Raw genomic sequence first — 23,398 nt, 5'->3', positions numbered from 1 at the left:
CTACTTATATATGAATAGCTCAAGATCTCTCAATATATTGGATCTGATTTGAAAAAGCAGACATATGTGTATAGCTACCTACTAGCTATCTTCACCTGCAGGTTTTGGCAAACGCCACAGATGCAATGTGTATAAATTTCAGTTTATCATCTTTCCTTCCCAAACTGCTCACTCTATTTACTATTTCTACTCAACAGGCCGAAACCCTGGGTGTCATTTTGTTCTCTTTCCCCTCCTTCAACTTCCTTAACAAATTAATCATTAATTTCCCTAGAATATAGCTCATAAACGTCTTGGGAGCACACCGTCTTCTCTCCAGTACCACTCCCCAAGGTCAGGTGCTTGTTTCTCACCCAGATTACAAATCTCTTACCATGTCTCTTTGAATCAACTCTTCTTTCTTTTAGTCTTAGTTTCCACTTGTGGCCAGAGTAAACTCTCTCCTTTTTTATATTAAGAAGTTTATTTAATAGTGAATGTGAATTTTGTCCTTAGATAGAAATCAGTCAGCATCCTCCAGAGAAATAGAACTTTTAGGAGGAACCAATAAGATATATATGTGCATACATTTATTTTATTTTTTGCTTTTTAGGGCCACACAGGAGGCATGTGGAAGTTCCCAGGCTAGGTGTCTAATCGGAGTTGCATCCCCTGGCCAATGCCACAGCCACAGCCATGCAGGATCCGAGCTGTGTCTGCAAACTACACCACAGCTCACAGTAATGCTGGATCCTTAACCCACCAGGAGAGGCCAGGGATCAAACCCTCATCCTCATGGACACTAGTTGGGCTCGTTACTGCTGAGGCACCACTGAAACTTCCTATGCATAACTTTATATATATATGTATATACGTGCATGGACATGTATATACATACATACATGTATGTACACATGCATACACACATAATATACAAAAAGAGATTTATTTTAAGGAATTGGCTCATGTGTTTGTGAGAGCTGGCAAGTCTGTATTATGTAGGGCGGGCTGGCAGTCTGGCTGCTCAGGCAAGATTTCTGTTAGTCTTGAGGCAGGATATCTTCTTCCAGAAACTCGCTCTTCTCAGTCTTTACTCTTAAGGGCCTCAACTGACTGGACAAGTCCCACCCACCTGATAAAGTATAATCTCCTTTACTTAAAGCCAACAGATTGTGACAGGTAATTACATTTACAAAATGCCTGCATAGCAACATCTAGATTAGTGCTTGACCAAACAACTGGGTTAACTGTAGCCTAGCCATGTTGACACATAAATTTAACTATCACAGAGTGAGACTAGGCATTGTGGAGCTGCCTACCTCTTGATACTGAGAATCCCTGGATGATTACAGTAGTTTCTTGAGAAATCAAATTGAGGCAGCTGAGGGGTGAAGGCATAGCTTAGTGTGCAAGAGAACCATTGGGGTGCTCGTTGTCAAAATTGTTGATTCCCTGCCTTCATTCTGAGAGGATTCTTATTTCCAAGGTCTAAGGTGGGTATGAAGTTAATTTTGTGGGCTTTCACCAAGATTAAGAAAAATCGTGACATCGTAATAGATGATATCCCATGTGGTGAAAGTATTAGTTCAGTAAAAAAATGTTCACTTATGAGTATGTGCATGGGGGTCTGGGACATGTTGTAAAATGTATTTCTAACAAGGTCAAAAAAAGTTCAAAAGCCCCCAGTGAGGGAATGGTCAGTATTCACCCTTGTGACATCATGTGGCAAGTGACTCTTTCTTTTCTTATTACATGGACTTTTATTGCCATTGACAGCTCCATCCATCCTTCCTTGGGCAATTCCTTCCTCTTCTGGTCTCATTGAGTCCAGTGGTTGTGGAGTAATGACAGGTTAAGACAGAGAGTGTACAAAAAAGGGCACAAAATCCCCATTTCAACCAGCTTCAATGTCCTCTCTCTTCTTGCCGCTTCCCCCTCACTCATCCCCGGAGTCCCCCTTTGCAATTTTTTCAACTTTCTGTTGCCTGTACTGCAGAGACAGCAGAAGCCTGAAGTCAGATGTAGGGTCAAGCCGCCCCCCAACCCCCAAGCAGATAGCAATAGCAGAGTGTCCTTTAATAACTCTCCATCCATTCCCAAGCAGCTCTGGGAACCAAGCACAAGATTTCCACTGCCTTTGCTCCTTGGCTTTCTGGCCTGGGGGAAGACCTGACTGATGGCTTTGAATATCCATCAACAAATAATAAATAATAATAATAACCTGCCTGCCACGCCGGCTTTGTCGGAGCCAGGGAGGCTGGGTTTGGTGACACATTCTCGCTTCTTAATACAATCTCAAAGTCAATTTTAAGCAGAAAGCATACCAGCTTTGCACCGCAGGAATTTCTCCTTGCTGCTGCCCTTAAGTCTGATTCCCAGGGTTGCATCCATCTGGGGGAAATTGTGAAACGGGTGGTGTGTCCATGGTGACCCGGGATTCTAAGATCTGCAAGGTTTTTCTCTCTCTCTTCAGATGCCCCCCTCAGGCACCACAGTGTTCTCACGTGTTACCACTTCCATCTTTTCTTCCAGGTTATGGGCTGGAAAAGACCCAGATAGAGGAAATGAGTCCTAGGGGCGTATAAGGGGGTATCCTTTCAGAAGGACTTGCCCTCCATGATGAATAAGGTCTTGGGCTTTGAGGTCAAAATTCCTGGATTTGAATTTGATACTCTGCTCTTCCACTGCTGTGTGTGTGTGTGTGTGTGTGTGTGTGTGTGTAAGACTTGGAACATATTACTCAATGTCTCTGAGCTTCAGTTCCTCATCTGTAAAACAAGCATAATATTAGTAGTAATAATTACAATTGTTAACATTTATTTAGTGTTTACTATGTTCCCAGCAATGTTCTAAGTGCTTTACCTGCATTTTTTGCCTGGAATCCTCATAACAGCCCCATGAGGGAAGTGATATCATTGCCTTTGGCTTACAGATGGAAGACACTGAGGCATAGACTGGTTAACGAATGTGCCCGAGGCCCCACAGCTGCTAAAGGGAGGGCCAGGATTCCCTGCTGAGCCTCTGCTCCTCATCTCCCTTCTGGATGCCAAGTGGCAGTAAGCATGGCTAGATTTGGTTAAAATCCAGGCTCTGGGACCTGGGAAGTTTCCCTTTTGGATTTTGATTAGCCCAGAGTAAACATTTTGAATTCCAAATTTTCAGGTCCAGGGAAATCATTGGTGCAGAGAATTACCCTCACACCTTGCAGGGTTGCTATGGCAACTGTTCCCTACTCTACCTGCCCTCCAGACCAGCCCTGAGAGCCAGGTGTGGGCTTTGCGTCTCACAAATATCAGCTCATTGACAAGAGAGACCTTGTGCTCCAGGGTTCTTTACAGCACCCAGCATGTTGAAAAGCTTATCCTCGACATCCAGAGAGTCTTAAAGTCCATTCAGCATGATGAATGGGTTCTTGTGTGAGGGCCCTGACTCCCAAAGCCTCCCTTCTCTAATCTCTGTGAAGAATGACTTGCCCATGGCCATTCTTTTTTAAACTGGAAATACTCTTGGTTGGAGAGACAATTTTGAGATAGCAATGTCTTAGGGTGCCTTCATTGATCAGATTATTTTCCTTTCAGTCACAAGGAGCCAGGTCCCTCTGCACCCAAGTGAAAGGGATGCTGGAGTCAGGCATTCATGGTCCAAGTTGCCATGGGCTGGCTACCCTGGGCTGGGCTAGATCCTGGACTCCATGTGGGTTACTGCAGAAGATGATATTTCCTTGTTACTCATGGTCAGAGACTGAGGAGGTCCTTCTGTATTTTCAGTAAGCTGTGATCTGGCCGGGGAATCTTGTATTTGCTGTCTTTCACACTGTCTGCTACCCACTTGCTCATTTCTGAAACTTCCAGAGATGACTAATTTAGCTGGCAGAGGAATAAAATCCCAGCACTTGCCTTTCACTTTGTTTAGGATTCATATTTGGCAGCACCTAGAAGTAGAAGGGGATGAGGAGATCGACTGAGAGAGACCATAAGCCCTGTGATATGTCACAGCCGTAGGGCCTCCTTTATGAAGGAAGTTTGCAGTGCCAGGCACGAAATGGCCAAAGCCCGAATGGTGAGCAGCACATTTCTTTGGCCTCCTGGAAAACGATTCAGCCACACTCACTCCTAATCCGATTTAATGATCCTATTTTGATAGCATTACATATTTATTTGCTGGCTAGGAGAAAAACCACCCCCTCACACAGTCTCCCAGCAGGTGCTGTGAAAACAGGGCTACTGGAGGAGCCGCTGTCCCTGCTCCATTCCAGGGCTTCCTGCTTTAGTGTGAGAATGTAGCCTTCAGACAGCGCTGGGATGTTTGAAAGGGCAGGTACTGGGGGCCGGGCAGGGGTGGGCGGGCGGCAGTGCTAAAAGTTCTCAACAAGCCAGCTGGGTGGGAGCTTGGTGGCGAGGGAACATTATCTGGTGTGAGTCTTTGTTTTCACGGCATCACCTCCTATTCCTCAGACCAACAGAATCACCAAGCTGTAAACGGCACACCTTACAAATCAGGGTTCCCTGGCGTGGCTGGAGCGCTCATTACCAGCTGTAAAGGCATACCAGCAAGAGAGGTTGCTGTTCTGTAGCCCAATTTTCCATCGCAATAACCCAATTAACTGGTGTGTGTGTTTGTTTTACAAAGCTCCAAGCTACAATAAACCATACAGATACGTGGGCTGCAGAAAGCTCTGTAATTAGGACAAGGTGTACAAATTAAACTACTCTTTTTAAACTTCAAACCAGCTAACTTCTGACATACTGTACGGCTGGGGCTTCTGGGACTGAACCCAATTAACATCTTAGTATTTTATAAGCATCATTTTAATTGCATTTGTATGCAATCTTCTCTCCAAGTGCCTTTCAAGGTGCTAGTCCTTGTTCAGCTTTTATTACTTTGGTGATTTAAATCTTCTCTCTCAGAGGTTCCCGTTAATAATGACTACTGCTACTTCAAATGCTGGTCCAACATAAAACTCGTCTCTCAAAAGAATTATGCTTTAAAACAGTTACATTTAACTTTATTATTACATTTTTAATTTTTTCCCTCTGTTTGAACATTATGCCTTTGGACGTTTTATCAACCTGTCAGCTTTTCTACTGGCTAGAAAAGAGATTCTTTTTAGAAGCTTCAGAGGATGCTCTTCCACTCCTTTCCTCCGCTCACCTTTAGTGTGGAGTAAAAGTGGTGCCATTAGATGCCATGAGGAAGAGGAGGTTTTTGAATGAGCCCATTCGGGGCTTAAAATTTCCTTATGGACTTCAGCATCTTTGCATTTTGAGGCTGGGGCTAGCGGAGGCCAGTGAGGAATTTTCTTCCCATGTGAAATTTAAGGAGGTCCTCAGATAAGCAGGGACCAAGGTAAATAATATTTTAATGCAATATCAAAACATAAAACCAGTAAAATATGACTTGCTGACCAGGAATGGTTTTTGTAAATGAATCTTTTGGCAGCCAGCGCCAGGATTAGGGGAGGCAAATGAGGCAGTACTGTAGAAGAGCAGACTTGGTGTCTGTTTAAAATTCTGATCTTTGGTTCCCCACGTGTGGATTTTTCTTTTCTTTTTTTTTTTTTTTTGCCTTCATTTGTATTCTCAAAAAATATTGCATTAAAATATTACTTATTTTGATTCCTGAATTCCTGGTGCCCCCTTAAATTTTGCACCTGAGTGCGTGTCTCATTTGCCACCTCCTTTTCCAGACCCTGCTATAAATCTAAGTGCAAGGAACACTTTAAAAGGGATTTAAACATATGGAGGAGTCCTGAAGGAACATTTTCACCCAGAGAGTCAAAAATGCAGGGAGACACTGAGCCCAGTGCATATTGCTTTCTGAGTACGGTATACACAGAAATCCTCACCTCTGCTTAGAAGACCCAAATAAGGGGTGAAGCCTGAGTTTGTGGCAACCACCGCATGGCACACTCTTCCCCTTCAAACCTTGAGTTCACAAAAGCATAGTGGTTTCTTTTTGTGCTTCATATTACAGGAAGGAGTTAGGGAAAATGAGTACTAATGTTGTGCTCAATTAGGATTTCTGTTATCTGAATAAAAATGTACAGTCTTGGGAAGGCAGTGGGATCCTCCTGGAATATTTTAAACCTTTTTGCTTGATTGAGTGTCTTGTCAAACAAAACTGGCAGCCTCTCTCCCAGAGCTGCCTGAATCTATGCAGATATGATTTCTATCATGCCTTTATTATGTGTAGTCTATAATAAGGATGAGCACATATAAATCATCTCTGCATGGCAGTTAGGATGCAATACTCAAAGGAGAAAGACATTTCTGCTTTCAAATGTCTAGTGATTTCAGATATTATATAGCAAGACTCCCCTGAACTGCACAATTTTCAATTCTACTCAAGCCTTTCTGAGGAAGAATAGATGTGCATATCTTTCTTTGCAAGAATCTCTAGTGAGATAAGAAGTCTGTTACCAAAACCAGAGTGCTACATCTTTTGGGCTAGTCTGATATCAGAGCTGCATTGGAAAAGAGGACCCTTCTGTAATTTGACTAAAGAGGCTGATCTTAAGAGACAGTGGGGAGACCTCAGATTTCGGGTCTGTTTTGCTCTATCAGGGCACAAGTCTTGGAGTGAGGAGGTATCAAAACTCTGCTGATCTGAGTTTGCAGCAAGAATAAAGTGCACGTCTGTGACATTTCAAAGGGTCATTTTTTCCCCTGAATCAGGAACTGAGTTGTAAATATCTCAGCCTCCTCTCTGTGACACAAAGGGTAATTTGGTAAGGGAGAAAAAAGAACAAAACAACTCTAGGAGTTCCTGACATGGCACAGTGGGTTAAGAATCTGACTACAGCAGCTTGGGTTGCCATGGAAGTGCACGTTCAATTCCTAGCCCAGCACAGTGGGTTAAAAGATCTGGAATTGCTGCAGCTGTGGCATAGGTTGCAGTTGTGACTCAGATTCAGTCTCTGGCCTGGGAACTTCCGTATGCTGTGGGTGTGGCCATAAAATATTATAAAAGAAAACAACAACAATACCCCCCCCGCCCCGCAACTCTACCGCAGATCCAAAGGCAAGAGCTCCAGGCCTGGCAAATAATATTGTTGGGCACTAAGTCTGTGCCACACGTTGACATCTGCTTGTATTATCTCATTCACTCTTCCGAGGGCTGCAACAATGCATGGACTGTTTAAATACACATTGTATAGACAAGCAAAGGTAGGCAAGCTAAGTAGTGCACCTGTGGTCACAGGTTTAGTAGCTTATGGGCCAGGACGCAAATCCAGACACACTGGTGCCTGATCTGACTTCACATCTACACTGTTTACACGTATGGTGTGGTCTTGGGCCACTTCACGTCTCAGATCTCAGGAGGACTAGAACAAGAGTAAAATAGCTGGCTAGGAAATCAAAGCAAGTAAGTCATGAGGGAGTCTCTGGATCCCAACTTCAGTTGCTGTAAAGAAGCGTTTGGTGGGAATTCTTCATTGGGATTGTGGTGTCTGTATATATGGACTGGGGTTGGTAGTGGTGACAGCGAGTGGGATAAATCCCAGACATACTTTAAAGTAACATTGGTCTTCTAGACCTCCAATTCTCTGGTCTGAGGTTTTCTTTCCCTTCCAGTGCTTTCCCTTCTTCCTCCAGGAATCTTCGACTTGATTGGCCCACCAGATCAATTCTCAGCCTTTCTCGGGGTGCTGCATACATAGAAAATGACAAATGAGAATCTCACATGGGAGGCCAGGCTGGCCTTGAATCTGCCACCCAGCGGCTGGGGGCTGGAGCGGGGGCTCAGGATGGTGCCCTCCTGTGGCAGAGCTGGGGGAAGCTCTGTACCAGGCCATGAGTACCACGAGGCCTGGGGCTACGCATCTCTATGCCTAGCACACTTGTTGACTGGATACTCACTAGATACACTCCTGCTGCAAAGGGAGACATGGTGATAAAATAATTCCCACCAAGTTGCTGAAGATTTAACCAGCTGATGTACAAAAAAGTCTGCCCTTTCTTTTGGAAATGTTAGTTCTTGAGAGTGGGGTCAAGGGACTTTCCCCAGAACCTGTCATCGTTTGAGTGGCTTCTTTGCCCTTCAGTGAAAGGTGAGAGGTGATGACTGTCAAGCCTCAGGGAAAGGGAGCAATAAGATAAGGAAGAAGGCTTGGGGAGAGAGCAAAGAACAAAGAGAAGACAGACAGACAGGAAGAGAGGAGCGTTTTGCCACTGGATGCCTTTTTAATGGGATTGAGGGGGAATGGTGGCTTGGAACACAAACCCAGGAAGTTGCTGTGACGTGTACTATTTTTTACCTTATCTACAGGCAGCTCCGGCCAGATAAGGGGTGTCACTGTGATTTCTCACTCTTGGCTGCTCTGGCTGTGCAGTTGTCCAACTCCCATCCCAGAGTGTCTCTGTCCGGGCTTCCCTGGGCTTTCTTAGAAATCCAAGTGGTTGGCACAAGGCTTCAGACCTTGTTGATGAGCTGCTGAGAGTTGAGATCCCAATTGGTAAGATGCATGGTTCTCCAGAGCTTGGTGGCAAAAGCATTACCCTGTAAAAGTCTCATTCTCCATCTTTAAACTAGAGATAGTCATTGCTTCCCAGACCACCTTCCAGGATTGTCAAAGGTGAGCCAGTCTCCATAAAAGTGCTTTGAATTCTGTAAAATCTATACAGGCCTGAGACATTACTGTGATTTAAGGTGGCAATATAATTTCAAATTTGGAAGGGAGATAGGTCTATGTGCAGGTCAGCTGGTCTACCCCTTTCCCACAATTCAAGGTGATTTACTCTTGAGTGATTTGATCCCAGGGGTTGCAAATCCCACTCCGAAGCTCTCAAGAGGGTGGGCATTCTGGAGGCTCATTCACTCCTGTAGGTGGGAAGTCCCTAGTCACATTTAACCCCACATTTGCTTGTGACAGTGGGAGCTCTTACGTTTCTTTACCTGTGATATGGATGGAAAAAAATTGAGTCTAAGTTCTTCCTAGCAGCATGTCCTTTTATGTGCTTAAAGATCACTCTGAGCACCTCCTGCAGACTTCTTTTTCTTAGAGCGGGGGCCTCTGCTCTGAGAGGTCCTTTTAACTCACTTCCCAATCTCATTTTCTTTCCTTCGATCATTTGAACTATACTTTGTGGGAGTTGATGTTCCAAGCCCTCAAATTCTCTCATGCCTTGTGGCCCTGGAATGAGAACACAGCTCGCCCACTCTTGGGAGAGAAGAGGTGCGGTAGAGACATTCCAGTGGCCAGCATTTGGTGATGGAGAAGGGGTGGGCCATTTGGGGCCACTATGTTGAGGGTCCTAGTGGCAGTCCCTGGCCGCATTCACCCTTGGCAGCTGGAGGCCTGTGGCAGGTGCTACTTGCTGCGCAGATTAATTTTTCTAGCTTGGTGTAGATGGACTCTGGGGCATGGCCTAGACAGGCTACACTCAGAGTATGCTGACATCTGCACACGGAAGACACTTAATAAGTGATTCAGTAATTGCTAATGTGACGATCTGAGGTCAGCAAAAGAATGCTGGAAAAACAGGTAGAATTGCACGGTGCTAGTTTTGGCCTTTGATAAACTGTGTGACTCAGGCAAGTTACTTGGCCTTTCTGAGCTGCAACTTTCTGATCTGTAAAATTAAGATGATATCTATTTCACTGGGTGATGTGTGAAGACTAGAGGAGCCCATGTCTGTGAAAATGTGGAGGACAGTTTAATTTGAAAATTATATAAGGGGTTAATATTATTACTATTTAAGGGTTTGTTATTATTATTATATTAATATTGTTCACTTCACTAAGCAAACTTCTCTATATCCTTGGGCAGAAAAGTAGAGAATCTTGAAGTCTTAGGACTCTAAGTAGCCAAAAATGTCATTGTGTCAAATTTCCCATTCAGTGCCCAAGCAGGGATGTTGTCTTTCCCTGGTGGAGACGCTGGAGCTTGGTGAACTTTTCTTCTTTGGCTGGGCCTGGACAGGCTGGTGGTAGGTCCATTGTCTTAGAAACTTCTGAGGGTACAGAGATGGCTCTGACTCTGATCCTGCACTCACGAACCTTCCAGGGTTCAATCATTTCTTCAATAGGCATTTATCATGCTATGGTGTGGCAGGCACTATGCTAATATGGGGGATGCCATGGTAAACAAGACAGATAGAGTCTCTGCTCTCCCGGTAGCTCCACTCTAAACAGCTGTGGATGTTTTTTAGGGCATCTATGAATTTCCTGAAACTGGATACAAAATTACATGTGTTTCTGCAGTTTCTTTTTTTCCTTAGGGAAAGTGTTTGTTTCTTTGATAAGGTTTTAAAAGCAGCTCAGCCCTTCTCCAAAAAAGGTTAAGAACCATAGTCTGGTGAGAAAGATTAGCTCTTCACATGAAACAGTAACTGCAAGGCAGGAAGTGTCTTGTAGAAAGTATACTGTTTTCAAAAGAGGGAGTACTTGTCTGCTGGGCTATTTGGGGAAGGCTGAGTGGAGAGGATGTATTTGACCTTGATTCTTGAAAAATGGGAGAGTACAATTCAGAGCCTCTTTATTGCATAATGTCTGGAGGAACCATTCACACCATAGTCTGTGTGAATAGTACCCTTTGAAGTTGAGCAGTGCAAAGCCTAAGCATCTATGTATGGTGACCCTGCTTCAACTGGGGAAAAGAAACCATGCTTGTTGGTGAGATACAGATTTTCCTTTCTTTCTTTCTTTCTTTCTTTCTTTCTTTCTTTCTTTCTTTCTTTCTTTCTTTCTTTCTTTCTTTCTTTCTTTCTTTCTTTCTTTCTTTCTTTCTGCCTTCCTTCCTTCCTTCCTTCCTTCTTTCTTTTCTTTTCTTTTTTGCTTTTTAGGGCCACACCCACATCATAAGGAAGTTCCCAGACTAGGGGTAGAATCAGGGCTGCAGCTGCGAGCCCACACCACAACCACAGCAACATGGGATCCAATCCAAGTCTGCAACCTACACCGCGTCTCATGGCAATGCCCGATCCTTAACCCCTTAAGCAGCACCAGGGATTGAACCCATATCCTCATGGATACTAGTTGGGTTCGTTACCGCTGAGCCGCGACAGGAACTCCAAGGTACAGATTTCTTGAGAAAGGTAGAGTAACCACTCTTTTGTCACATCAGGCCAGCAGGATAGAAAAACCAAGAGTAGAAATCCTAAAGAAAAGATCAGCGACATCACTGCTGTGGAGCGACCTCAGTGTGCAAATGGGATTTGCTTTCTCATTTAATTGCTTGAAAACCTCACAGACCTTATTAAAAGGAAGCTCAGAGTCTCCCACTACCCCTTGAATTACCCCACACTCCAGGACTTGCTTCCTCAGCCTACAGGGTGGTTGGTCTTGATCAGACACCTGCTGAGGATGGTCAGTGTTCTAGTGACCAGCTTTCTCACTGGTCCACGGTGTGACTGGGAGAGCATTGTTCAGCACCTCTCCTGGGCAAGGCTTCACTCAGGTCCGGTCATGGTTCTGCCAGGATCGCAGGCTCTCTGGGCTTGCCCTCACTTGCTCAGATGTCTTCCAGGGATGAAGCGATCCACAGCATCGTTGCCTAAGGGCTGGCTGCAAAGTCCAGCCCTTCGCCAGCCGAGAACACTGGCCCCACTTCCTCCCCTTAGGCCCCCTCTCCTGGGATAGGGCTGCTTCTTTCTCAAACCTTCAAAAGGCACAAAGTTTTCTTACATCCCTGTCTGAGAACAGTCAAGGGCTCTCACAGCATCTCCCTTTGGAAGAATGTTCTCTTCAGGGATTTACGCAGTGACACAGCTGGTAACTTATGCTGAAGAAAAAGAAACTCAGCCCAAGCTCAGTCTCTGGCAGGCAGTCCCCTGATGGGCTCCCTCTCCACAAACAGATTTCATGGGCAAAGTAGTACATTGGGAGGATTACAGGCTGTAGAGTAAGAATCTGGATTTGTCAGCTCTGTGACCTTAGGCAGTTTATTTAATCCTCTCGGAACTTCAGTCTCTTCCTCTCTGAAATCTTTATGTATCGCCTGCCTCTGAGGGGTGTTAGGCAGATTAAATCTGATGATGCATATAAAGCACTTAGCGCTGTGCCTGGCCTAGAGGTAGAACTCAAAAAAACTTGACCTAGTTCCATCCAGGTGAAGTTTTTTTGAGTTCTGCCTCTAGGCCAGGCACAGCGCTAAGTGCTTTATGTGCATCATCCACAGAAAAGAAAGTCATGGATGTGGAGAACAGACTTGTGGTGCCAAGAGGGAGGTGGACGGAGTGGGAGGGACGGGGAAGTGGGGGTTAATAGATGCACACTATTGCCTGTTTGGAATGGATAAGCAATGGGATCCTGCTGTATAGCACTGGGAACTATGTCTGATCATTTGCGATGGAGCATGATAATGTGAGAAGAAAGAAGGTATACATGTATGTGTGACTGGGTCACCTCATTGTGCAGTAGAAAATTGACAGAACACTGTAAATCAGCTATAATGGAAAAAATAAAAACCATTATTAAAAAACTTCACCTAGAACTATTAATAAGAGATGAGGAAGAAGATGAAAAAGGAGGAAAAAGAAAGAAAATTGGACTCGTGGCTAGAATGGACGAGTGGTAGCAGTTAGAGATCCAGCACCTCAAATCACCCTCCTGTACCCCTATTTTGTGCACCAGAAGTCACCCCTTTCCTCCTTTTCCTCGGAAGCAAGCAAAAGACATTGTAAGCAGGGTTTTCTCCCAACTCCAGGCAGGGAGAGGGGGGTGCCATTTTTTTCACTGGGAGCTTCACTTGGCTTTCTCAGTATATGCAATTTCTCTGAAACCCTGAGCTAACCCTCTCAGCTGGGAGGCCTCTGTTATCCCAAGCCTCTAGGAAGCCCAGCACACCCTCTGCATTCTTCCACAGACCTGCCTGGGAAGCTCCAGCCAGCCTCCACTCAGCTTCTCACAGCTGGTCCTGCCTTCCTGTCCCGAGAAGGCTTTGGTGACCCCGGGCCCACTTTCCCTTAGCCCTGTTCTGCCAAGGCTCATTGCAGGGGTGAGGGAGCTCTTCTCTGGAGCCCTCCAGTGGGCTGTCGGGTGGGACTGGGACTTTGGCCAAGGGGTGGCCTCAGGAACTTAGCAACAAGAATCAGGCATGTGTTCTGTGCTATGGCTGCCTCCTAATCCAGGCAGAGACAGGGAGGTATACATCAATGAAATGCAACATTTGTGTCTTGAGCTCTTCTTGGCACGCATTGGACAAAGAAGGAGTGACGTGTTAGAGCGATGATCTCCCTGTAAAGGACCAAGGGACCCAGCATGCTTTGTGCCTCTCTAGGGGCTGGCAAGCTAGACTTAAGCAGAGCGTGTACCCTGAGGCTAGTTCATGGCGTTGCTTGGGTGCCTCCATTTCTCAGATCTGTGCAGAGGTCATGATTATTAGAAACAGTTCCAACTCATCTAGGGGTGGGGACGAGGAGCACCCTTCCTTTCTCTCACTTAAATATCAACATTACCTTAAGTCAGTTACCTCTCTTCCCTGTAGGTTTTCTCATCTGTAAAGTGGCAGTGTGTGTTGTGATAAGACAATGCTTGTAAGCCCTTGACATTGTTCCAGACAGGTAATAAGTGTTTAGGAAACATTGTTACTGGTTTTCTTATTGGTTTAAATAGCTCTTACAATTTTCCAAAGCTTCCACCCTGCTCTTACTTAAACTTTCAAGCCTTTTGGAACCTCTTTGTGGGAAATCAATCCTGTTTGACATTTGAAGAAACAGAGGCACAGAGAAGTAGGGTGACTTAACTGAGGTGACACAGCAAGCCAGGGACAGGTCAGATTTCTTGACTTCCAGGGGTGCTCTCTCCTGGACCCAAGGGAATAAATGCAGGGGCTTTACCATCTCCAGGCACAGTCCGTACTCACAGTGCCCATGGGAGGCTTTGTTCCTCCAGCCATGTTCATCCCTGGTGAGAATTTGCGGTAAAGTCTTATTCTTTCTCAAGGTCTTGCTCAAATGTTATTGACTCTGTAAAGGAAATTCTCTAGCTCCCCAGGCTGAATTAATCCTTCTTGCCTTGTATTTTGGATGCATACTTGATTAGGCACTTGATTTGACGCTGCTACCATCTTCCCAGGGAAAGGTCTTGGACCTGATGCAAAGATGGGGGGGCAGGCAATGAACTCAGGTCTCTCTTCCTCTCCATGGTGAGACTTCAGGAAGATGCTGAGAATGCTCACTCCCACCCTGCGGAGTATCATGAAGCAGGGAGGGTTTTCCACGTACAAGCTGAGCCCTCCTTGATGTGGGTGCCACCTATCATAGGCCACCTCAGCTGCAGCCAGGAACGACCTAGCAGCCCAGAAAACTGGGACCCCGTCACTGTCCCCATTTTTGACCTGGGACATAGGTGGACTCAGCTTTAGAATCCTTTTCAACCTTTTTGGCAGGGAGAGGGTCTGGAAGTCACTATCAATCGATCAAAGTTTGCAAGGGAAATGAAAACTATTTGCCATCTGTTATGGGCTGAATGGTGTCCCTGCAAAATATTCGTGTTGAAGTCCCAGCCCCTAGTACCTCAGAATGAATTTAGGGATGGGGTCTTTACATAGGGGGTTAAGCTAAAATGAGGTCATTAGGAAGAGCCCTAATCCAATATGGTGGGTATCCTTATAAGAAGAGGAAACTTGGGCAGAAACACACACAGAGGGAACATTACATGAAAATGCAGGGAAATGGTGACACATCCTCAAGCTGAGGAGAAAGGCCTGGAATCGATTCTTCCCTCGTGGCCTTCAGAAGAAAGTCACTACCTTTATTTATTTATTTATTTATTTTTAAGGGCCACACCCATGGCACATGGAAGTTCCCAGGCTAGGGATAGAATCAGGGCTGTAGCCACTGGCCTGCACCACAGCCATAGCAATGCCAGATCTGAGCTGTGTCTGCAACCTATACCACAGCTCGTGACAGTGCCGGATCCTTAACCCACTGAGTGAGGACAGGGATCGAACCCGCAACCTCATGGTTCCCAGTCGGATTCGTTTCCACTGTGCCACGACGGGAACTCCAGAAAGTCACCACCATGATCTTGGACTTCTAGCCTCCAGAAGTATAAGAAAAGAGATCTCTCATTGCTGAAGGCACCCACTGTGCCTATGGCAGTCCTAGGAGGCTTGTATACCATCCCTTGCCTCCATGGAGTCTTGCCAGGAGAGAAGCAAACAAAAATATAAAATAATCAGAGAATTCACTTTGGCTGTAAAGACCTGGTGGGTCTCATTGTCCTTATTGTCAAGGACCCAGGAAAGTAGAACTTGGAGAGCTATTGCCCTAATTCTATGGCCTTGAATGAGTCCTTAAACTTCTCTGGACCCCATATCCTAATCCATGGAGTGAGACATTTAGATTGGAGCAGAAGTCTTCAAAATACTTCTTAAGCTTCAAAATAGAAGCTTATTGAAACAAAATTTTCAAGAAGTAAAACCTGGATAAGCATAAAACTGTTTGGATAGAGGTAGAAAGTGGGGGTGTTGGGACTGTCTTCTCTCCTTTATTCCCCGGACCCTTAGCACAGCTAGGTTTACAAAGACCCCATCCCAGATCAGAGGTTTTGCAAACTCAGGGGTCTAACATCTGAGTTCATTGGACTATGATGCTCTGCAGAGAGGAGCTGTCTCTTACTTAACTTAGCATAGTGCCAGGTACACAGCAGGCACTCAGTAACTGTGAAAGGGAGGAAGGGGATGAAATGATTGAAAAAGGAAAGAGAAGCAAATATTGCTGCGGAGTTCCAGAGGGCACCTGAGCCATTCAGATATTTTTAAGATGTTCTTTTTTGTTTTTCTTTAGAAAAGTCACCTGAAGCTCCCTAGCATCAGGCAGTCTGTGGGTTCTAGAACTTTTTTGCCTTTTCGATAAACTAAGGCCGCAAACTGAAACTCAGTCACGCCTGGAGAAATAGAGGTGGTTGGAAATGGACAAATCTCCAACAAGGCCAAATTGTTAAATCACTATTTCAGACTAAATGGGGTTTGACTGGCCAACAGTTAAAAACAGGGAAGCTGGGAACTGGTTGGGAGACTAGTTTGTTTCCAGGCTCCATGGTCAGGGTTTGGCATTTCACCTGCTAGATGGCGCTGTCCTCTAAGGAAAGACGCCCGCTATGCTCCAGTGGGGCTCAGTCAAGGAAACAGGAACGACTGAAGTTGAAAAGAACTGAGGGGCAAGAGGCAGAGGGGATGGAGCACAGCCCTTTCCTCAGCAGCAGTATCTCCTTTGTGCTGGTTTTGGTTCCCTTTATAGATCTTATTTTTTGTTTCATACACCACATGTGAAAATTCACAGGGCCTTTTGCTCTGAACAGATGTGAGTAAGAAGTGTGTGTGTGTGTGTGTGGGTGTGTGTGTGTGTGTGTGTTGTGAAGGAGCAGGGCAGGTCACTGAGGTCCCACCCCAAGGCTACAACTTACAAATGTCTCAGCCCTGGTCTCAGCCCTGGTCTTTGGCCTTGACTTAAACGAGATCAGTGGGAAAAGGAAACGGTCCTTTCTCCATGCTGCCTGCCAAGCGGGATGCCTCAGACTTCTCATGGCTTTATTCTAAAGCCTTCTAGCTCAGCTCCAAGCTGCACGGCGAAATTGCTTATAGGGACCAAGACCCCCTTTCTCTGGGCAATGTTAATATTAGACTGACATGCTGGCTCTGGGTCTGCATGTGAAATCAGGGATGCAGCCTGCAACTACTCCCACTCTATCAGCAGCCAGAAGGAAGGAAAACAAAGATAAGGTTAGGGGGATGGAAACCGGGAGAGGGGACCTAGGAGGAGGGATGGGAGGGCTGAGGAAAGACAGGAGACAAAGGAACAAAGAACAGAGGTGAAGGGTGAAGGGGATGGGGAGGGTGAGAGGGGCGCATGGGACCAGGTGTCCAGAGGGAAAGGAAAGGGCCGTGCAGGGAAGCCATGGTGGAGGAGAGAGGATGGACCAGCGGGGGAACAAGAAGACCAGGAAGCCAGAGTGGTGCTTTCAAGTCGGTGCTAATGCCGGGAAACTTAAAAGGCAGGGGAAGGAGGCTCTGCCAGGCAAACAGGAAAACAGAGGGAGAGGAAGTCTAGTAATTAGAGAAAACCTGACCAAAAGGAGAGGAAAACCTCTGTGATGGAGAGGTGGCAGAAAAGCAAGGCAGGAGATTGAGATCATGGCTAGCAAGCTTTGAAGCAGGAGGGTTGAAGCAAGGGAGGCAGAGAGCAGAGCTGGGAAGGAAAAAAAGAAAAAAGAAAAAAGGAGAAGGAACGAGCAAAACACAATGCACTAGACAGCAAGGGAACAGGGAGAGAACCATTGAAAGAATGCTTACCTTAGAGCCGTAAAAACCGGAACGTGTGTATTTTGGCCTGTGGCCATTGTCCAGGAAACACAGTGTGGCTTTTAAGCAAATTGTGGAGAGGTTGTGTCCACACGTTAGTAGCTTGCCCTGGTCTGCTGGTTGGAAATGCAGCTGCTCTGAGCTGCCCACTTGTTGGCTGGCAGCCTGCTATTGGGAACATCAGAAGGAACCCACTGTCCACACCTAAGCTCATCCCCACTCGATTTATGGTGCTCTAAGTTCAGAGGCAGCAGCTTCTCTTCTAGGGCAATCACTTCCCTTAGCAGCCCAAAGAGTTGAGATGTTGATCCTGTGGGGTGACCTGCTTGCTGTCTCTTGGAAGATGTTTTTTGGTGGCACTGGTGCAGAAGTTGTAGAAGGACAGAGCGGGAGACATGTTAAAGGTAATATAGGATGGAAGTTAACAGAAGGGACCCTTGGGTCCTAGAGCCACGCTTTGGTTCCTAGTCTCCCACTTTACTGTGTAAAACAGCATATGTTTCTTAGCCTCTCTGAGCCCCAGTTACTCATCTATAAAATTGGGCTTGTAATCATACCTATCTCCTAGGGTTCTGATATGGCTTAAATGAGATGATCCGTGGGACTAGTTGAATGTCTAGATCATTTTGATGCTCACTAAATGTTAGCTGTTCTTTTTGTTAACATTAAAGACCTGATAACTCTCTCTGTGTGTGTATGTGTTTTGTGTGTGTGTGTGTGTGTTTGTGTGTGTGTGTGTTTGGGGGATTACTTCTGAATGCAGAGTAAGGAGCTTAGATTTGAAGGTATTTTAGCAAGGGAATGTTCTGTGAAAATCATTGTTTGTGAAAATGGATACAGCAGTGACATGTGGGCAGCTTTGCGGAGTAAGAGAGACCATTCTGGTGACCACAGCATGCATGCGATGGTAGATGCCTGGACTAGGGATGGTGGGGTGCTGAAAAAAATGTAACAGGTATTTTGAGAGGCAGCCCAAGCCCCCAGACTTTGATGATTGGATGGACAGGTGGTAGGAGAGGGACATTTTCAGCCTGCTTCCAAGGTTTGGAGTCTAGAACAGGGGTCAGAAGGAGTGCTCAAGTGAAGAATGATTTTTTTTTTTTGCATTTTTAAAGGATTGTTAAAAAAATATTACAGAGAAAATATATGGTCTGCAAAGCTTAAAATATTTAATATTTAGACATTTATGGAAAGAGTTACTATATTCAGCCTAGAGTTTCAGAAGAAGATGCTGCCCCAGAAATCAGGTGGCCTGGAAGGATTTTGGACAAAATACAATGACCCCCCAGAAAATTAGAGCACTGGGACTAAAGCTGGCGTGATGGTCCTCTGAATAATATACAAATGTGTACACATATTCATTCCACAAATGTTTTTTGAATGTGGCTCAGCAGACAGACAGACCTGGTTAAATCCTGGCTGCATCTTCCTACAAGTGATCTCACCAAGTTATCAACCTCTGTGTGTCTCACTTTTTCCACTTGTAAAATGTAGATGATAATTATACTTACCTCCTGGATTTTTTTTTTTTTTTGGAGGAATAACTGTGATAAGACATGTCAAGCATTTAGGTAGTGTCTGGTATATATGACATAATAAATATTAGGTTTTTATTTTTATTGCGAAGCTAAAAGCCTGGAAAATGGACATGAACATGGCAGATGTGAAAGAATAGCAAGAAAGCAAATATCTCTTGACATTATTATCATCAATATCATCACTCTTTTGCTGTGTTTAGAACTTGGGGCCCCAGTGTTCTCATTTGTAAAACATGTGGTTTGCTAAGATGCCTTCCGACTCCGTCCTTTCCATCTTTTGTCACTTTCTTCCTCCTTCCCATTTCCCTCTCTCCCCTCTATGCGGTTACAAACACGCCTAATTCCCTTTGACACTTCTGACAGCCAGGTCATCTCTTCCCCATCCTCTTTAAAAACCCCGGTCATGTAAGAGCTGATTCTATTTTCCCCTCATTCCGGGCGATCTCTCTTCCTTTTGCAGCCCCTCCCCCTCCAGGCGTTTCCAACAAAAGAGTCAGGTCATTTTTCATGCGGTATCAGCCAAATGTCAGCCTCCGAAGCATTTGTCCTTGTTTCTCTGAGTGTCGGAAGTTCTCCGTCTTCCCACTAGGACTTTCTGAGAGCATGGAGTGGATCCCAGAATTTCTAATCCTCCCTGCTGCAACCAAGCCTCTTCCCACACTCAGAGAAAAAGGATTGGGAGGGCGGGGGGAAGCGGGCCGGGCGGAGGAGCAAGGCATGCAGGCCGGCTGGCTGCCGCGCAGGGTCTGTGCTGGCTGGCACGCTGCGCCCTCGCCGGTTGCTTACCGCTGCCTTGAGAGTCCAGTCTCGGGAGAGAGATTAGGGTCATCAAGATAAGGCAGAGAATATTCAAACTGGAAGCAAAAAGGGGCTGTTTTTCCAATAGTAAGTAATCAGGGAACGGCAGGATGTAATTTGTAGATTAGGAAAGTGAACAAAGAACATAAAATTAACTTTATAGCGAAGAGGAGCGCAGTCTGTTTGAAGAAATAAACCTCCATAAAGTATTATTGTTGATAAAATCAGACTGTTGATTTAAATTCAGTAGGAAAGATGACCAAATCAGGGCGAGGAAGGGGGCTCAGTGGAAGCTGAGGCTGAAACTTCAGGAGGGGATGGGCTGAGAGACCAGATGTGGCACTGGTGTGTGCGCGCGCGTGCCTGTGCGTGTGCATGTGTGTTGAGCGAGAGATGTCTCGTCAAAGCAAGGTTGCCTGTGCCGAAGACATAGATAAGAGAGAAGATCCTTTCCAAGATGCCTAAACCGCCTTCATTTAGGGGTTGTGTTTATTTTAAACTCTGAGAACAGATACTAGGCTTTATCTTAGCCCATAGGCTGAAAAGTGATTGTCTTTATTTTAAAGTAGCATTGACTTCCAAGCAGGGATGACAGTATACATGCTATGTTCCTGCACACACCCAACTCCACTGCCCCCTATTTTTAATTCTCAAATACTGACAAAAGCTCACCAGAAACACCAGTTACTCTCTCCATGAACACCGGTACTGACCTGGGTACCAAAGCCAAAGAGTCCCAAGGTCATGCCTTTGATTCTAAGGAGATAATGGAGCAGGGCTTGTCCTGTTTATCACAGGCAGTTTGGCCAGATTAGAATAACATCCCTGCAGCGGCAGTGAGAAATCCAGCTCTGTGCTGTTAGTTGCCCTGTATTTCCCCATGTCAATCCTTCTTGGCTCCACATTGGTGAGTAGGGGACACTGATGTGGTTTTTGTTATCTTTAACCTGCTGAGATAGGACTCTTCCCAAGGACCGCGGTTCAGAGAAGCACCCCTGTGGAGCAATGTGTTCAAAAGGCTCTATTTCCCCCTCTAGGTCCTTTCTCCTCCCTTCTCTGTCCTTCTCTGACCCCTAGAAACCACATCCCAGGAATTCCTTATTTTCTGATTTTCTTTAAGTTTCAGTGAATGGGAGGCATCAGGAGGCTGGAGGGGAGAGAGAGAGGGCAGGGTTTAATTCCCTGGATACTCTCCCTGCCAGGCTGCAGGCTGGCATTGGCTTTCTCTACTGAAGTTCAGAGTACTCCTACAGGTATAGGTTGAGCCTCAGTTACAGGTTTCTCTGGGTTTGGGGCCCTGGCCTCGTCCCTTCAGGTATAGGGTAGGCCTGCCCTCCCTGTAGTTGCTATGTCTGGACAGCCTGACCAGCCTTTTTTGCCTTCATTAAAATGTGTCCTCACATATAACAATCCCTTCATGATGCCCTACCCTAATGCCTCTACTTGAGTGTGCATTTCTTGTAGGACCCTAGTGGATACAGTGATGCAGAGCTTCTTACCTGGAAACCAGAAGGCCTGGGTCATTACAAGTCGTTGGGCAAGTTGCTTCTACTTACTGGTCAGGTTCTTCCTCTGTGAAATGGACATGATGGTAAGGTCATCCCTGAGCTAAAACATGTTAAGATTCTGTTTCTGCTGGTGGTGTAGTGGGCAGGGCTTTGGAGGAAAAAGAAATATGGGTTTGAATCCTGGTTTTGACACTTTCTAGGTGTGTGGCCTTGGCTAAGTCTTAATCTCCTTGAATCTTGATTGGCATCATCAAACAGAGACGATAACCCTTCCCTTGCAAGATGAGTGGGGGATTAAATAAAATTACATGTATGAAAGCAGCTAACGTAGTGTTCATAGCATGGGAGGCATCCAGTCCATGTTAGTGCCTTTCTCTTCTTTCTTGGATTTCTTGGGGGGTAAATGCCTGAGCATGAGGGGAAAGACATTTGTAGATTCTGAAGGTTTCCATTCTTTCCACTCTAATTCTATTTATTTTTATTTGCTGACATCTCAGCTCACAGACTCCCATTCATTTATCCTCTCCAATCTGTCTGGTTCTTGAAGATTTCTCCCTGGAACCAGTCCTTTAAAAAGAAGGCAGACCTGTATTTAGCTGGAAGGAGAGAACCAGAAGAAGCAGGCTTGGGCACTGTGCCACTCGCTCGCCTGGTATTCTGACCAGAACAGGAATTTCTTTCAGCTCAGATCTCTCTGGGGCAGCTGACACATTTCAGGGACCTTCCCTTTCCTTCTTTATGCAGTTGTCACCTTTATAGCTGGAGGGTTGGGCCTCTGATTTTTCATGATAATTGCTTATAGATTTTAGGACAAAAAGAGTTCTCATCCAACCAAACCCATAGTCCTGTGCAACCTCAAGCTTGCCATAAGTGATTTTTGCACAGAGATTTTTTTAAAAAAGTATATAGAGTGGGACTTTTGAAATTCTTGCTTGAAGTTTCAGTGGTTAAGCATGCGACCCGCCACAGATAGATCCAGCTGTGGATAAAACTGCCTGAAAGGAAGTTTATCAGCAGTTTCTTCCATTCATTCTCAATGTCCTCTTTTTTCATTTCAGCATCTCAGTCTTCAGACACTCAACATCTATAATTGCCCACAGTTGACCAAAGATCCTTTGGCCAGATCTTTACCAGCATCAAAGAGACCTTCATAATTCTTCCCTTATTGAATATAAACACGTCTTATATCTGTCACTGCCCATTGAATGCTCTCAAATATGTGATAATGTGATCCATTTTTCTATCTATCCATCCATTCATCCACCCACCCATCTCCTCAGCCAGTTGATAAATTTTGATTGAGATCTTCTTATGTACAAAATGTGATGGCAAGCTTTCTATAATAATTTTTAAAATTTTATAAAAATGTCAGTCACAGTTCCTGACTTAAGAATAGATCATATTTGCAGACCCCAAACAAATAAAGAATTCTTTCACAGTACTTGTGCAAACAAGGACTAAGTGTCTAGTAGTGGTAATAGGCATTGCTAAAGTTCAAAGGAAAGAGAAAGCTTAATGGGGCAGAGTAATAAGGACTGACTTTGACAAAGAAATGAAAATAGAGCCACACCTTAAAGGATGAATAGAATTTATGTGAATTATGTGAGGAGAAAGGAAGGGGAAGGCTACCAGGGAACTTATGGAGGTAAGGACAATGGGAAAAGAGGAGAGATAGAGTTCTAAAAGTAGACCTGTTTGGCTGGACTGGAGTGTTTAAGAAAGTAGCTGTGATGAGCTTGGAAAGATTGTTTAGGACTCGTTTCTGGAATATAGGCTGGAATGTGAAGCTGAGAAGTATAAGCATTTCCTATAGGTAATAGGGAGTTCCTGAAGATCTTTGTAGCCGGGAGAGGCATCTCGTAGAAGTGTGCAGAATGATTTAGAGTATGGAGAGTTTGTATTATCTATTGACTCACTGATGCATAGATTCATGCAACCAGAGTTTATGAGCTCTACTATGTGCTAAATTCAGTGATTGTGACTGGACACTTGTTATGTCCTTGCTTTCGGGAGTTTCCTATTGATCAAGACCAAATAGCTAACCCAGAGAACAAAGCCATAGTAATTAATTCTTGAAAAAAAATTTTATTGTAAAAGTAAACACAGATACAGAAAACCAAACCAAAAAAATATGTGGCTAAGTAAATTATTATACAGTGAATACCCTTATAACTACCATCCACATCAAGAAATAGACTTGCCAGCCACCCCTGTACCCACTTCATGTGCCTCATCCTAACATAATTCCTCCCTACATCCAGAAATAACCAATATCCTGACTTTTATAGTAGTCACTTCTTTCCATTTATTTATGATTTTATCACAAAAGT

The 23,398-nt window shown here is 45.0% G+C and overlaps 1 long non-coding RNA gene across 10 annotated transcripts in view; it reads left to right on the top strand.

Moving 5' to 3' along the window:
• Positions 1–23,398, top strand: part of LOC106506547 (uncharacterized) — a 760,340-nt gene that overhangs the window by 245,236 nt on the left and 491,706 nt on the right. Inside the window, exon 1 of one of the 10 annotated variants that reach the window (XR_014830968.1) lies at positions 17,447–17,628. The exons of the other annotated variants lie outside the window; for them this stretch is intronic. This is a non-coding gene — a long non-coding RNA (uncharacterized LOC106506547). Of the gene's footprint in view, positions 1–17,446; positions 17,629–23,398 lie in introns of those variants that run through there. 10 annotated transcript variants of the gene reach the window in all.

This window comes from Sus scrofa, chromosome 16, assembly GCF_054392235.1.
Source record: "Sus scrofa isolate SSC_HxYL_T2T_F1_AM1 chromosome 16, Sscrofa_HxYL_maternal_Yorkshire_Landrace_v2.0, whole genome shotgun sequence".
Lineage (NCBI taxonomy): Eukaryota > Metazoa > Chordata > Mammalia > Artiodactyla > Suidae > Sus > Sus scrofa.
This window is presented reverse-complemented; position numbering and strand designations above follow the sequence as displayed.